The sequence below is a fragment of the Argopecten irradians genome, chromosome 10, assembly GCF_041381155.1.
Source record: "Argopecten irradians isolate NY chromosome 10, Ai_NY, whole genome shotgun sequence".
In the NCBI taxonomy this organism is placed as follows: domain Eukaryota; kingdom Metazoa; phylum Mollusca; class Bivalvia; order Pectinida; family Pectinidae; genus Argopecten; species Argopecten irradians.
The window spans coordinates 18,080,889-18,097,302 of NC_091143.1; the positions used below are offsets into that span (position 1 = coordinate 18,080,889).

The window sequence follows — 16,414 nt, forward strand, 5'->3', positions numbered from 1 at the left end:
ATCTTTGATTATCGCGCTGAGTATCTTTTAATCTCGGACCACAAGGAGTTGAACTTCAATTTCCTGAAAGGGAATCTAGATATCATCCAAATATTAGTTGGATAAAAATTTAATCTGTGGAACTATTTATATAAATTCTCTATGAATTTCAGAATGTGACATAAAGCTAAATGCAAATGTGTTTACATATTTAAGTAAATTCTTAAACAATTATTGCCATTTTCATATTCAAAACGAAATGGATAGTCTTGAATAATCCACATAATTATATTATTATAATTATATTATTAAAGCAATGCATTTTAACACAAGGTCAAGTTGTTCATCGTTGTCAGTTGGTATTGGAATTACATTAACCTTACATAATGGTATCTATATGTCTTACACCTCGGAATCGTTAAAGGACATTAAAAATAAAAACTCAGGGTCTGCCCTGAAAAGAACATTTGAAAAAATCTCCTTAGTAATTTGCCTAACAAAGATAATTGGAGTATAACACTCACCTGAAGTACAATGCAGGTCAATATTTTACATGACAATAGACTTTGTAGCGATTTGTAAACTGAAATCAATGACAATCTGTTTCGCCCGTATCGGGTGTGTTGTGTCTTTATTAATGACAGCTAGTGTAACGTAAATATGTACAAACTGTAACATGCTGATTAACACGTGTTTAGACGATATTTACTTTTGAGCACGTGCTGCGATGTATCTTCGCGTGTCAGTACGATAGAAGAGGGCATGTGTCTTTTTGTATAAAATTAGTGAATGTTCATCAGATTACATATATAAATTTAGTTCTCATTTTACATCGTATGTGTCCAACAAAATTAAATGATCATTGTTATTACTATTATGTTAATCCAATAAACACAATTAAATGAGTCAAATATTGTCTCACTCGTTGCATGCCAAGTGCTAAGCATACTTTATTTATAGACTCTTCATTGTCTCAAGAAGGTAGCAGAACCCACGACATTTGTAACAAGAATAGAACAAAGTTAAGGTCTATTGAAAAATGACTTCAGTACATACACATATATAGCTGTTGTATAAACATAATTCTCGAATTCTGTTATCGCCATTCCTAATATAAGCGCCCTTTCTGTGTTGGTATTTAAACTAAGTAATCACAACGATTTGAATTGAAATTTTGTATTGTTATCATCGTAACAAATACCTCATTTAAATATTTTAGGTGCTTATGTGTTTATAATGAAGAATACGACACTTCAAAACTTTCATTTTTCTATAGTCATTTTGGCCGTCCGTCCGTGTAGATACTGCTAAGTGTTCTCAAACTGAGGAATTGCTATATAACACTGAGGTAACACAGTAAATAAAAAGGAATGTTGTTATATACTGCATGTGATGTTCACTTCTGAGTAACAGTGGATAGTGTTACAAAACTATGATTATTTTTCGACGTCGATTTATTTTACGTCACAAATTATATTTGACAAACAACTGAAATAGGTTGCGTACAGGAACACAACTTGTAGGAAATTAAAAAAAAAGTCAAAACAAGTTTGCAATCTCTAGCGCGTTCGCACAGGAGATGTTTAATATATATAAACATAACAAGACCAACAATACCACTCAGGTGTTGAAATTTTAATATATTTTTTCGTGACAAATGCGCATGCACGTATCTCTTTGAATATGTACTTAAAGCTATATCGACGTTCACCACAAATATCTTTTTCTGAGACTCAAATTCACACAATATTTTGATAGAAGTCCTTTGATTATCTGAAAAATGACTGTTGTGTATAAATATGTACATGCAACTTACAAGTATTTCAACTTAACAAAAACTTTCTCAGCGAAATTCTCGGTGTCACATAGAAGGTTAAACACATTCGCATCCATTGCTCCGTTCCCTTAATTTTGTATGGAACATCAGTGTACGACTTCGCAGAGATGTCCTGGACATGGCCTTGCTCCATACGAATATCCTCGTCGTGGTGTTTTGTTGTGTTGTGTGATGTTGAGTTGTGTTGTTGTGTGAGGTTGTGTTATGTTGTTGTGTTATGCTTTGTTGTGTGTTGATTCGTCGTATGGTGTTGTTGTGTGTCGTGTGGATGTGTTGTTGTTTTGATGTTATGTGTTATGTGTTGATGTTTTGTGTTTGTCGTGTGGTGTTTTTGTGTTGTTGTTGTGTGTTCTGTTGTCGTATGGTGTTGTGTTGTCGTGTGGTGTTGTTGTGTGTTGTGGTGCTGTTGTGTGTTGTGTTATTGTGTGGTGTTGTATGTTGTGTGTTGTTGTGCGGTTGTGTATTTTATTTTGCTGTGTGTGATGTTGTGTGTTGTTATGTGTTATGGTGATGTTGTGTGTTATGTTGTTTTGTAGTGTTGTTTTGTATTGTTGTGTTGTCGTATGGTGTTGTTGTGTTATGTTGTGTGGTGTGTGGTGTGGTGTGGTTTTTCTCTAGGTACTCTTGCTTTCCACTACCTCCTGAACCTGGTACGTCCTGAAATGACCCTGACTTTTTATAGGACGTAAAACAAAAATAAACCAAACCGAACTAACTAATGCATTTGTCCGACAACTTTTTGCTAATTTCAGCACTTATTTTCTTCATAATATCATAAAGAAAAATCGATAAAAATGTACGAAAAAAAAATTGGCTTTTGATAAAAATAAATACCTTGAATTTTGGCATTTATTTTTTCCAAAGTGAGATAGATAGAGTCGACTGAGACCAGTCATCGGGAAAGTTGGGTTACGTAACAAAAAAACGAGTTCTTATTGGGACACCTTTCAACGGGGTCCATTTTCAACCGGTCGGTGTGAAAAGTGCGGTTTTGGGGTCATTTTTCAACGTTGACGATCCGAGGTCAGTTTTCAACGGGGGTCCAATTTCAACGTTACACCGGCGTTGAGGGAGTATCAACAACACAACGTATATAAATTTTACCATTCTGGGTGGATTAGATAATTTCGTGTATCTTTTGTCCTGGTAGTAAGCAAATTGTTACTGTCTTTTGTCCTGGTAGTAAGCAAATTGTTACTGTCTTTTGTCCTGGTAGTAAGAAAATTGTTACTGTCTTTTGTCCTGGTAGTAAGAAAATTGTTACTGTCTTTTGTCCTGGTAGTAAGAAAATTGTTACTGTCTTTTGTCCTGGTAGTAAGAAAATTGTTACTGTCTTTTGTCCTGGTAGTAAGAAAATTGTTAATGTCTTTTGTCCTGGTAGTAAGAAAATTGTTAATGTCTTTTGTCCTGGTAGTAAGAAAACTGTTACTGTCTTTTGTCCTGGTAGTAAGAAAATTGTTACTGTCTTTTGTCCTGGTAGTAAGAAAATTGTTAATGTCTTTTGTCCTGGTAGTAAGAAAATTGTTAATGTCTTTTGTCCTGGTAGTAAGAAAACTGTTACTGTCTTTTGTCCTGGTAGTAAGCAAATTGTTACTGTCTTTTGTCCTGGTAGTAAGAAAATTGTTAATGTCTTTTGTCCTGGTAGTAAGAAAATTGTTACTGTCTTTTGTCCTGGTAGTAAGAAAATTGTTAATGTCTTTTGTCCTGGTAGTAAGAAAATTGTTACTGTCTTTTGTCCTGGTAGTAAGAAAATTGTTACTGTCTTTTGTCCTGGTAGTAAGAAAATTGTTAATGTCTTTTGTCCTGGTAGTAAGAAAATTGTTAATGTCTTTTGTCCTGGTAGTAAGAAAACTGTTACTGTCTTTTGTCCTGGTAGTAAGCAAATTGTTACTGTCTTTTGTCCTGGTAGTAAGAAAATTGTTAATGTCTTTTGTCCTGGTAGTAAGAAAATTGTTACTGTCTTTTGTCCTGGTAGTAAGAAAATTGTTAATGTCTTTTGTCCTGGTAGTAAGAAAATTGTTACTGTCTTTTGTCCTGGTAGTAAGAAAATTGTTACTGTCTTTTGTCCTGGTAGTAAGCAAACTGTTACTGTCTTTTGTCCTGGTAGTAAGCAAATTGTTACTGTCTTTTGTCCTGGTAGTAAGAAAATTGTTAATGTCTTTTGTCCTGGTAGTAAGAAAATTGTTACTGTCTTTTGTCCTGGTAGTAAGAAAATTGTTAATGTCTTTTGTCCTGGTAGTAAGAAAATTGTTAATGTCTTTTGTCCTGGTAGTAAGAAAATTGTTACTGTCTTTTGTCCTGGTAGTAAGCAAATTGTTACTGTCTTTTGTCCTGGTAGTAAGAAAATTGTTAATGTCTTTTGTCCTTTTAGATACATTTTACTATCTTTTCTCCATATAAAAAGGCTAATTGTTACTGTCATTTAAAAATGCATTCTTTTACACTATGATATCAATTAACCTTTAGTACAGAATATGGTGAAGACTGTGTTACAAATTCCCAAAGCATTTTACAAAGAGCGAAAATTGGGGGGGGGGGGGGGGATGTGTTTTATAATCTAGGTCATAAATTCAGGTATTCGCTAACGGCTGATATTACATGTAATCAAAGTCTGCTATGTAATGCACTAGCTATATATTTGAGTTTAATCATTCCATTGTGACAAGAGAGAACTGAACTCGATCTATAAAGAAAATTTTAATTATGCTTCATTCATAGTATATGTTAACTACGAGTAATTACATTTCTGATTTCGTTAAGCTATTGTACTGTCGTGTTATTATCCTACCTGTGGTGCGCGAATACCCAAGGACCTAATGTTGTGTAGTTTTTGTGTGAACAGTTACGTAGGTAAGTATATGTCTACTGTATAGTTTGACAAGTGCCCGTTAATTGTGAAGCGCTTAAGTGGTATGAAATAGAGATGTTCATTTCACGATTTGAAATGTACACTTCAACACAATACACAGCAATGTTAATTATATTTCTACGCGAATATGACGTGAATCTATATTTACACTACTGTAATTTTGCTCTTCAAAGAGTTCGTCGATTCTTTCATAAAAAAAGCACATATCCTATTTGGAAGTTTAAATCCGTATACCTGACATGTAACTGTGGCATTAATTTAAGGTTATATAGGCGCAGTGTGTTATTATAGATTTAATCAATAGGAAATCACCGTAGACAAGTATTGTTGTCTTTTCAACAGCTTTTAAAGCGGCCGAGTGGGTATTTGAAGACTTCGCCACCACATGTACTAAGGTATAAGTATACTAGTGGATATGTCTGTATATACTCGTACATGTGTGTGTCTATTTGTGCGTGTGGCTAGCATTACTTACACGTAAACACGAGTATCTTGGACAGCCGGAGAGAACGCCTATTTTCTCGTATGCACCCGACTGTGTCTGGAGTAGCGGATTTAAGTCTTAAAGTGCAAACACTGTGTCATTCTGGATTTAATTACCGCTAACAAGAGTTTTTTGTTGATTAACGAGGAAAATTTATAACTTTTTTGTTTACACATTTTGTTTTGGGAACCCCACTTCTAACTGTAAGTATATTTTGTTTTTATGAACATTCTGAAGTTAAATTGTATCTATTTGGAGTTTCAAAGTGTAATTATCAGGGTATTTTTATATTGTTTTCTTAACAAATCAGTGTTTTCCTCCCGTCTATCTTAACAGATCAATATATTAGGACATAAATCAATCAATATATTGTCGCAACATAAATTTCGTTAGGTCTCTACAAAATCAATTGTGCTACATGTTGAAACACCTTATGATTGCAAATCATTGTAGTTATCGTATATCTGTGCAACACCTTTCCCGGTTAGATTTGGATTACAATTGTGACAATACAGTATCTTAATGTATTGTAATAGTACCATATTGTTGCTTCATATTCTAAGTCACATCATATCTTCTCAGCAAACATGTTTTATAGTTAAAACAATTTTACCAGTTATCTTCCTGTATCTTCTATGTGTATAACACTATGTTGTATTGAATAGCGGTATACTTTTAAGCATATATTCAAAGATTTACCTATATCAGTTGTCTGCAAAGTTTTATTTTCAAACACAAAATAACTACCCAAATATTAACATTCCATAAGAACTCCACTTATTGAATTATATTTTATGTACGCTATTCCCATAACGCAATTTTAGTATTTCCTTGATTGCAAAAACGATTAATTAAACATAGTTGGCCATCAACCAATCATTCGTTGAAAATCACTTCTTCATGTCACTGGCCATTTGACGGACATATAGAGATTGCTTATCATTTCGATGCTATGATATGTCCCGTCATATGCTTGTGAATGCAACGACATTGATGAGTATCTGAACACACTCAAACGAGGTAATCTTGAAGACCAACAAAACTCTTTTACATGATTAACTAAAGACATTACATGAATAGTCGCATCAATGTTTGATACAGATTCAGAGTTTATCAATGATCTTGGTCCCTGCAAAGCTTCAAATATACAAAACAGGCTAATGACGATCAAAACGTACGTTCGGAAACCCTCGGGGGACAATATATATGTATCTACAAACGTTACGCCTTTAGGGATCAGAACTTATTGATGTTTATGGGTCCAGGACCTGAATTAATTTGATAAAGAGATTAGAGATTATCACGTTAAAGGGACTATCTACATAACGACATTACAAACGGCTGATTTTTGTACTTTTGTAATATTTTTGTGTCCTATTTAGGTCATATGAAAAAGCTACTAACCATAGTGTAAAAGAGGAACCTAAATATTACTTATGACACAATTTTAGAAATAATTAACTTCCATATTACATCAGACTTATATCATTTTCATTAAGATGTTACAGATAAAGTGGTGATGATGTTTTCTTTATTTCGACACTATTGTTGTCTATCTTAACTATATCATGTTCGTACTGTTTTGTAGTCGTGTCTTTGCAATCAGGTCAGTTCCTCAATTCAGACATTCAAAACGTCATATTATTTAGTTCGAACTTGAATGGTATGTTGGTTAAGTGGCAACATAAGCCAATTTCTATATTTGTTTGAACAATGAGTTTTGCATCAAACTGATGTTTGCTGCAGAATTTCGACAATTAAAGCTTAAACACTTCTGACCGAAAAATACTATTGCACAAATACAAATTAACTGCGAATTCTTTGACTGATTTGATATTTACATTATAAACTTCCATATGTACGGTAAGGGATATCAAATAATTCAAAAGCAGAACGTGATGGAATGAAGTTTGTTAATGTAATTAAATATGTAAGAGAAAATTGGGAATGTTATCCCATGCTATGTCGTCCCAAGTGGATGATTTTGAGATAACGAAATATGAAGTTTTGACTGTGATCTTAAAGGAACCGTCGAGTTATCCTGGTGAGTGGGGAATTACATTGGTAGAACCTCCGATCTTTATTCCACGCTGATTGTGGCTTCTGTATGCCAACCCAACACGCTTCCTTGACACCGGAAATTCACAGGCATGTGTAACAGTGGAACTCTCTAGTGTTTTCACAAATCGATCTGTACGAGAGAAGTTGCATTAATTGCCGGTTCTGATTATATGGTTATGTAAGTTTACGAAGACACGGCGGAGACATGAACTCAATTACCACGGGTCTTCGCCTTATATCCGACTTAGATAAAGAAAAAAACATAATTTTAATTGCCTCTACAGCTTAAAATGTTGCGCAAGGCTAATTCTTATATCAGCAGGAATTCAAATAATTGCATATGAATTTCGAACTGTAAATTTCTTTAATACCTCGTAGCTTATTTCATATTATAAAAATGTCTCAGTTGTATATTTATGAAATAAAAATCATGATTCAAATTACTTCAGAGTTTGAATGTTTCCAACAATAACAATCGACATGGGTTCGTAATGTACATTTCCGGAATATGAATTATTCGAGGGAATGCATAGATTTAAAATAAGTACATTGATTAGATGTATTTGCGTATTACAGAGCTATCTGTGCATGTGTGTAGGTACTGAATGTGACGTCGTGTTTCTGGGAGCGTAACGTCATACTTTTCAGAGAAAATGACCCGAATTTCGCTTACAAAATAATGACGTAACAACGGATACAAACCTGCAAGGAAGGTAACTCTCCTACATGCAAAAACGTAATAGAATGCCTAGGACTTTAAATAAGACAAAAGTGAAATAAGAAATCTGATCTATTCAGATACCCAAGGATATTACCGTTACGTTGTTTTTCGTATCGTAATTTCTGATCCAGGGACACCTTTAGAACCTAGCATCATTAAGTGGTGATTACGACTCTTACATGTGTGACAGTAATGAGCTACATCCCACCAGTTTGGTCATTATCTAGTTACTGAAATGTGATCTTGATATCCCTTTGTTTTGTGTTTTCGTACTTTAATCTTCGTCGGAAGGTAATTTTGATTTCCTCTTTCCACCACCGGTGTCAAAAAGGACTAAGTGACGTACACAACGTCTATGCTCATTGCCAAGTCGTTGGAAGCAACTTAATTATGGTGATAACATGACCGCGTCCCATTGTTTGCATCATTTTAGTTTGGTTTAACCTTGCGTTATCAAAAGATAAGATTATTTCTGGACGGTGTCCCTGTACGTCACGTGTTACGTTTGATGAGTGAGTGTGTGTTTTGGGAGACTGTGGTATGTCCATGTTGTGTCCCCTTAACAGATCGGAAAAGCTTCACCACTTTAAAATGATATCTCACCGAAGCATGCTACCAAATTAAGACGCCAAATGCAACAAATGACTCGTTTACCCTAGTAACGTCAGCCGACAAACAGATAGGCCATTTTATTTTTACTCAGCGGAAAACCATAGCAGAATACCATTTCAAAAGACTAAATGCAACAATTGTGTTTTGATTAGGCTACAGAATCCGGACCCTTCCCAACAAACGCTCAACAATGGAGGGCAAACTGGTAATGGTGGCACGGGATATATTATGTAGTCCGTTAGCAAGAAAGGAAACAATGCCTTTTACAATTAAACAATGTTTGAAGCAGCTACAGTAATAACTTCCTATTTTTGCAAGACAGTGAGAGCGATAATGAAACTTTCAGAACGAGGTTTGCTATAGTATCAAATAGATCCTTAACTTCGGTGTGTATTAGACAGCGCGACTAGCAGTCACACCAGCAGGGTCAGGTTTTGGGATTTGGTTAGACTGGCCACCAGACCCTACGATGCCGATAAGACGTTCTCAGCAGAGTTCTTTACTAGATTATCTCCCCCTAGTTTAAAACTTAGGCACTTAAAAATCAGGGATGTAGTAGAGAAGCCAAATTTTAGTAATTTGTTTGATATTCTAGAGACTGATAACCAGTCTAGGATTTGTTATATAGAGAGTGTATGGATTAATTAATTTCCTCCGCGCGTAAGTGTTTGGTAGCTGCATTAATTAAAACATGAAGTACCTGTGGATACGAACAACTGATGTCTGCAATAACGAAAGTTGACGTTTTAGACTTATCTAACATAAACTGTTAAACTCTTTACTATTTTTCTTAGTCAGTTACGCTCTTTAATTAAAGATGCTCCACCGCTGACAGACCATAAACAATACCTTTGACATTAATAATAATTTGTGTTTAATCCTGTGTATATATGTCTAATAAACACAGAAAATGATATAAAATAACTTATTTTGCGTTTGGTGCATGCACAATCATTACTTCATTCCATATAGGACATAGTGCCAGGGATTATTTTCGGGATACAATTAATTATTTTTAATATTTCTATCTTGTTTTCGATAGAGAAAAAAACATTATTTGACAACGTTGGAGCATCTTTAAAGCATATGTATGGGTACATTTGGGAAGATCTAGCGCCAATAGGTCTTATAAACATGCTACCATTTTCTATAAAATTTCATTAGCGGCTACAAAATTTCGCTATTTCCATTTCAAAATAGGTTCGCGAAGATTAACATTCGCGGATTTAAAAAATTAAGAGATGTAATTATTAATTCGTGGAGATAAATTCACGACTTTGTTTGCATCGCGAAAATCGCGAAAGTAAATCTCACGCGAAAGAAAGTTAGTTTATTTTATACGCCTGTTATAATACTACCTAAATCTACAGGGACAATTCAACTAAAAAGACTGAGAAATGCATCTGCATCTGTTAATGATATAGAAGCCTGTGTTGAGATATGTCTGTGATACCTTTAACACTGACTAAGAGTGTATGATAATCTGACTGAGTAGATAGGGCTGGTGTACTCTTAGGCTGGACGGATTGCTTCAACACAGCAGCAACTTCCTCTGTCATTAATACATATCATGTACGATCCGATGTTAGTGACGATATTTCACTAATGTTCTCGTGAAACCAAAACAAAAAGTATGTTTGCTACATGAAATTAAAATATGCTCGACTATCTAACGCATTGTATTAACAACATATATTCTTCATGAACTCCGTGTTTTTATTAGGTTCTTTTCGTTAACTTTTTTGTACCGGAAAATAGGGCACACGTGCGCTTTACATGCCATCGAACGCCTAAGACGATCAAAGATAACAGATGTTAATAACTGTGACGGTTAACGTACCCCTATATCGACCGACATATGCCTCATTATCGCCTATTGTGGAGGGAATGGTGGTATTAGGTACGCATTCAACGACCACCATCAATGAGATTCAGTCCAAACGAAATAAAACTTTATTGAATAATGTTTTGTATTGATGATTGTGACGATAAGAATGAAGTATCAATCACGTTATCTAACAGCTTAAAGTCCGTCAATAGTGGGGTCGAACTTGTAACATAAGAAGAGAATGAATATTGATTGTGAGTGAGTTTGTTACAATTGCCGTCAAATAAGCATGATGCCGTTACGTGTAGGTTACGATCAAGGCAACATGTGTTGTATCGATTAACACTATAGTGCATGTTATATCCGATATGACAATTCTGAATCCCATCCACGGTAATCCATAGCACTGTCATTACATCCACCTCTGGACTATGCCATAACAAAATGTTAGTTTTTTGTACTACTACAGATAAGACAGGTAGTTTGGTCCTTTGATGTTACATCAAATGTATCAAAAAACGGTATACTGTATAACTTAACTCTGTAACCTTCAAAGGAAGTCTCTGCATGCATTTGACATATCACAGGGGTGGATATAACGATAGTTATAGGGATTCCTGGATTATCGTAAATGTCGGTATTTTAGACCAAAATTTGTCTTTACATATGTGAATTGGTAATGAAAAATGATAATTGGTATGTGGCTATTTCAAACTGTTTCTAATATGGAACACGTGTGTAATAGCCCTTCTGCATATGACAATCATTGTTTTAACTGAATGCTTCAATGAACAAATGAAAATATTAACAACTTTACTGTAGAATGAAGTCTACAAGAGACAGAGATGCATTCTTTGTTTGTTTGTGTAATGAAAGAGAAATGTCTTCATAACGCTCAACTTAAGGCCAAAAGTGAGGCGGTGCCAACGGAGGCATTAGGAAAGATCAAGTCAGTTAGGAAGAAGAGAAAAGATAAGATCCTAAACTTAGTCGCCTTTTACGATCATGCAATAGGGGCAGCAGGTACAATTCTAACGCCCTAACCGGATTGGAGATTGTTTAAGAAATGGAAAAATATATTTAATTTGTGTTAATTTCATATGAAATTTTGTGACATTCGTCAAAGCTCCCAGAATTAAAAACTTCTAATCATCGTTTCATGATATCTCATATGAAATGTATACTCCTCCAAGATCACATATTTCTGTCAGAAAAAAGTACAGTATGTACTTTAATAACATTGCCGGAAAAATCCCTCAAAAAACATAGGGAAAGTTTAAAAAAAAATTAAAAAAAACTACGAAAAATATACCAAGGACTCAAAAACACTTAAATGAAAAGGTATTGATATCCTTTATTGTGGAGTATTGATGACAAAAAACAAGACGGTCGTAAATCAGGTGTGTCAGAGTAGTCTTTAAATATAACGATTTTAGGTTCTAGTACATTTAAATACTGTATCTTAGATATTAAATATCCAGTAATGAGGCATGTCGATGGGCGAACTGACACAAAACAATGTGTTTATAGAAAAGAACAATAGACAGACATGAAGGGACGATAACATGTTTGTTTGCGGGTGCAGAACAATAATCTATAATAGTCATTAGATCGAAATAATTACTAGTCTTATACAGCGATGAAAATAAAATGCTCTGGTGGAAACTGTTCGCTTATAACATTTCCGTCTCTGCATATTACAGAGTAACCTTCCTTACTGGTAGGTATCCAGTGTGACGTTATTATTTTTTAAGAGAAATTCATATCGTATTCTCTCTAGCATGTACTTGTCAAGAAAGATTAGATTTAGCTCACCATGATTCTATTTATAATTTAGATCCTTACCAGTTATGTTAAACTCGAAATGTACCAAACATGTATTCTTTTATTTTTCGTTGAGGATTCAATTTTACTTCATCCGCGGTCAGGGTGTTGTCCGTGTATTTAAAATACCCGCGAATAAAATGAAACAAATTATGAGAAAGAAAATGTTATATGCTTTTAGGTATTGGCAGTGCGCGGACAATTTTTGCGCGAGAAATTCAGACCTTTGTTTACTTGCGAAAGTAAAAAACTGTATAGATAATTATAGTCTATTATACTCCACTGATGTCCACTGTATTAAATAATGGAATTCTTTTAAAACCTCTTTTAAAAGTAAGTTCCAAAGTAGAAAGTATGATAAAACTGTTATGTTTCTGGCGTAGAAAGCGATGGGCTGGCAAATACACAAAGTTGAAGATCAAAACATGACAGCGCTAGCAAAGTGTGTTCAGGCAATGCATTCCAGTATCAACAACACGTTGTTGTTTTGAAATCGACGATTTATGGAGCTTTCGAAACAACAGGGAAGATACATTGGTGAAAGCCTATATTCGGATCAAAGGGTCCCATGAGAGTCATGGTAGATCGTTCCTGGGTTAAAGTTCAGATAAGGGTAAAACACATTAGAAAGCCTAAACGTTTGTTTAATCGCCACATGTTTATTGTTAATATATACGTACCAGACACAATAGCAGGGAACCTTTCCAGGAAGCATCATACTACATTTACGCATGTATGCTGTGCCCAAGAAAACAAAGGATATATAGATATAAAGTGGTCCCACGATAACCCCGCCACGATAGCCTAGGAACCTCATAATTCGGACAAAAAAACATCAGGAAACGGATCTGATTATTGACAAATTACTGTAAACCAACTGTCTTTCGCGTGCGATTTACTTTCGCGAATTTCGCGATCAAAGTATTTTCGCGAAAGTTTCAGTATCTTCGCGTATTAACATTTACATCATTGATACCGATACAGTATACAGTACATTAGATACACTATGGTTGTTTAATTTCTAACAGTATACGTGTAATTTAATCTGTGATAATAAACGAGATATTTTAGAGATGGTTACGTTTGTCAAAAAAATTTTGTTTTAACATCCTTATTACCAGTAACATGTTTGAAGCTTCCTTCAATACTGTCATCAACACTGTTCGCTCATCACTTTTTGGTACTGTTTGCTTCATAAACGTCATCGTCTGTGAGGTTAACTTAAATTTAGCAGTCCTAAAATGACATGGTGTATATATGTATGGCCATTTTAACACCTTGACGAATTCCGAGATGAAGGAAAATGTACATGTATATGACACATGTTACCTCATCAAAATAACTATCACTTACGAATAATAAGTCAAATATGACATAAATGGTTACTAAGGATTATCAAAGTGGTATATCTGTTATAATTTATGTGTTTTATCGTTATTTTTACCTGTGCTAGTGATACGCAAATACGATGTATGGTGGTGTAATTAATGTAACAACAACCCTTACTTCTCTCATGACAATCAAGGGTTGTCTTTTTAACCAGCGATAATGGTAGATTTTTTTCAATATTGATTGATGTAGCAATGTAATTCCTGAAAAATCACTGGTTTTAACGTCAATGTTTCTATTTCTTAAATGTGTTTATTTATCTATCTTAATAAAAGGCAAGCAAAGGTAGGCATGATCAGCGTTTTTATCGGCGCCAGATGTATGTAGTGACGTGGTTGAGATTAAGTTGATATCAACCATTCAGTGGTCTCTTAATCTTCTTTTAAAATACAAGATCAAAACATTTAAGATAGTATCGACTAAGATATCTGCTAAAGTATAGGACAAGACAACAAATGACCTTAAACCTTGTAATACACAATTCTTCAGTTTACATATACCTGAATTTATAGGCTAATGGAAAAATCAGAGATGGCATTGCAATTACCTATAATGAAGGACAAATCATCACCATTTACCTGCATTAAACTTATTTTTTAAATCCCGGCTGGTAACTGATAGTTTTGATCTAGAGATACAATTTTTTGTACTGGAAGGACTGGCGAATTATCTTTTTGATGAACCCCAGTATCATTTACTTGAGGTATATTAAGAATAGATTTAAGGTTTAATCTGATCTGTGTTAATTCAATTGGCATGGGATCGTCAGAAAACCCCCACATAATCCATTATTCCGCTGAATGGAACGTGATTAGTTTTGACGATTTGATTTAAAACTAACCTTGACATTAGCTTGTACCTTTTGTACGATTTCAAATTTGGAGCCATTCACATTCGAAATTGCTTTCAATTGCTTTCTACACTTGTTTTTGGTGCAAACACACTGAATTAAAGATAACATTGCTTTAGATTATATCAAAGGTATATTATATTTGTTCGTGCGAAAGAGTGCTGAGTTTGCTTACTTTAATTAATAGAAAAAATGCACTTATGACAAATACTAGTATATTAATTACATATTTGTTCACAGAGCTAATGAAATAATAATTTCAATATTGTTTGATAATTGATATATTTTAATTCGTGTATCCTTTCGCTGATTTTAATTTTTGTTATCAATTCTTTGAGCTTTATAATGTAATGTAAAAAAATTATTAAAGTTAATTCCATATTTCTTAAAATATCTGTTTTGTATACACATTTGATTTCCACATAGGCGTTTAAGCCTATTGAAGAAATGAAATAATGAATATATGTATATATTTTGCAATGACATGTGGATATTTGGTTTGCACGGAAGTGACTTAATCTGCTTGTTTCCTATTGAATATGGTATTTCAAATTTAACAAACTGTAGCATTTTGAAAAGTCGTTCTTTGGCATGAAACATTAAAGATGCTCCACCGTTGACAAATGGTATTTTTTCACTATCAAAAACAGGAGCAGACGATTTAGTATTTTTCTTCAGTAACAAAAGTTACTTATTTTACACCATTACCACCATTGTAAAATTTGAGCTTCTAATTTTACTTCAAGTTGAAAATATGAAAAATAAATAATTGCATCCCGAAAAAATTCCTTGGCACTATATCTTATATAGAATGAAGTAATGATTGCGCATGCACCAAAGGCGAAATAAATTATTTTATGTTATTTTTTGTGTTAATTATGCATATATATACACGATTAAACACAAATTATTGTTCAAAAGATGAATATCAGTTATGCTCTGTCGGCGGTGGAGCATCTTTAATTGATAAATAACTTACAGCAAACTCATTATTTTTAATACGAGAATGTATGGACAATTAAAATAGTTCAGGTATCAATGTAGAGTTTATAATTATTTTTACTTTTACAAACAACCAAATTATTTTCCTAATGTTCAACAACTCCACGCGTGATAAATATATTTAATTTGAGTGTTATTAAGGTATCAATACAAAGAATACCTCGTTTATTTGGTAATTTATTTGAAAGCTTTTCTTTAGCAAAGCACCGTGGGTGTTATATTTAAAACACAATCTGTAATATCTTATTTAGACGGTATATCGTGAGTTTAAAACGTTTTGTAATTACCAACAATTAAGATATCTCCTGTTTACATTGTAGGATTCAAATTTTCTGATATACACGTTTTTGGTACATGCAAGGTTCAATTGAGAAATCAAATGTATTCAATAAATGTATTTAAGTTTAAATTCCATTCAGAATTATATAGGACAATAGCCCTGTAAGGGACCTCTGGGTATTGTATGTCAATTCGAGTGACGTCAAGGACCTCATATGGATTAACATTTAACACTGTTTTCATATTCATATTTATGTTCGTTATAAACTCATTTTCTATAATTGTTGCTTATTCAGCATTGCGTGATAGCCTTTGTACCAACAAACTCTTTTCTACATACACTTAAGTTACCAGCTCCTCGCTGGCCATATCCGGTGTTCAGCCTTTTTGCGTTATATTCATTTGTCAATTTACAAATAATTATTGATGATAAACTGTTTTCGTTTTTTGATTCATAGTTGTTCTTCTCGTTCGTGACATTAGCCTTCCGTTTGCTGTACAAGATCTATATCTAACTGTGTATTAAAACGCCCGAATTCCATTAGCAAATATCTCTAAGATATGTTTAATAGTTAATGCCAATTGCAGAGTTGGTTTTTCTATCCAGAAAGGCTTATTAACCGATATTTATCCAATCATACCATTACCTTATCGAAAACTGTCCGCCAATGATAAAGAA

General features: G+C 33.9%; 1 protein-coding gene across 2 annotated transcripts in view; it reads left to right on the forward strand.

The window, feature by feature from the left end:
* The window catches only part of LOC138333303 (neuronal acetylcholine receptor subunit alpha-9-like), a 66,807-nt gene that overhangs the window by 19,082 nt on the left and 31,311 nt on the right, over positions 1-16,414 (forward strand). The window contains exon 1 of one of the 2 annotated variants that reach the window (XM_069281593.1): positions 4,718-5,372. The exons of the other annotated variant lie outside the window; for it this stretch is intronic. The gene's annotated coding sequence lies outside the window, so the exon portion shown is untranslated. Of the gene's footprint in view, positions 1-4,717; positions 5,373-16,414 lie in introns of those variants that run through there. 2 annotated transcript variants of the gene reach the window in all.